Source organism: Octopus bimaculoides, chromosome 28 (assembly GCF_001194135.2).
Source record: "Octopus bimaculoides isolate UCB-OBI-ISO-001 chromosome 28, ASM119413v2, whole genome shotgun sequence".
NCBI lineage: Eukaryota > Metazoa > Mollusca > Cephalopoda > Octopoda > Octopodidae > Octopus > Octopus bimaculoides.
The window spans coordinates 18,380,341-18,381,567 of NC_069008.1; positions in this window are offsets into that span (position 1 = coordinate 18,380,341).

Sequence of the window (1,227 nt, forward strand, 5' to 3'; positions counted from 1 at the left end):
CGAACGGTGTAGAGGGAGGTCGAACGGAGGCACATACGTTCGAATTCCGCTCGAACGGCGCAGATGGAGGCCGAACAGACGCAAGTTCGTTCGAATTCCTCTCGGATAGTGCAAAGGGAGAACGAACGAATTCCGCTGGAACGGTGCAGAGGGAGGCCGAAAAGATGCAATTACTTTCGAATTCGGCTCGAACTTTAAAGAGTGAGGCCGAACTGACGCACGTACGTTCGAATTCCACTCGAACGGTGCAGAGGGAGGCCGAACGGACGCACGCACGTTCGAATTCCGCTCGAACGGCGCTGAGGAGGGCCAAATGGACGAACATACGTTCAAATTCCTCTCGAACGATGCAGTGGGAGGCCGAACGGACGCACGTACGTTCGAATATCGCTCGAACGGTGCAGAGGAAACCGAACGGACGAACGTACGTTCGAATTCCTCTCGAACGGCGCTGAGGGAGGTCGAATGGACGCACGTACGTTCGAAATCCGCTGGATCGGTGCTGAGGGAGGCCGAACGGAGGCACGTACGTTCGAATTCCGCTCGAATGGTGTAGAGGGAGGTCGAACGGAGGCACGTACATTCGAATTCCGCTCGAACGGCGCAGATGGAGGCCGAACAGAGGCAAGTACGTTCGAATTCCGCTCCAACGGCGCAGAGGGAGGCCGAACGGACGCACGTACGTCCAAATATCGCTCGATCGGAACAGAGGGAGGCCAAACGTACGCACGTACGTTCGAATTTCGCTCGAACGGTCGAGAGTGAGGCCGAACGGACGCAAGTTCGTTCGAATTCCGTTCGAACGATAAAGAGAGAGGCGAAACGGACCCATGAACGTTCAAATCCAGGTCGATGGATAAAGAGAGAGGCCAAACGGACCCACGTACGTTCAAATTACGCTCGATGGGTAAAGAGAGAGGCCAATCGGACCCACGTACGTTCATATCCCGGTCGATGGATAAAGAGAGAGGCCAAACGGACCCACGTACGTTCAAATTACGCTCGATGGGTAAAGAGAGAGGCCAATCGGACCCACGTAAATTCAAATTCCGCTCAATGGATAAAGAGAGAGGCCAATCGGACCCACGTACGTTCGAATTACGCTCGATCGATAAAGAGAGAGGCCAATCGGACCCACGAACGTTCGAATTCCGCTCGATGGATAAAGAGAGAGGCCAAACGGACCCACGTACGTTCAAATTACGCTCGAACGATAAAGAGAGAGGC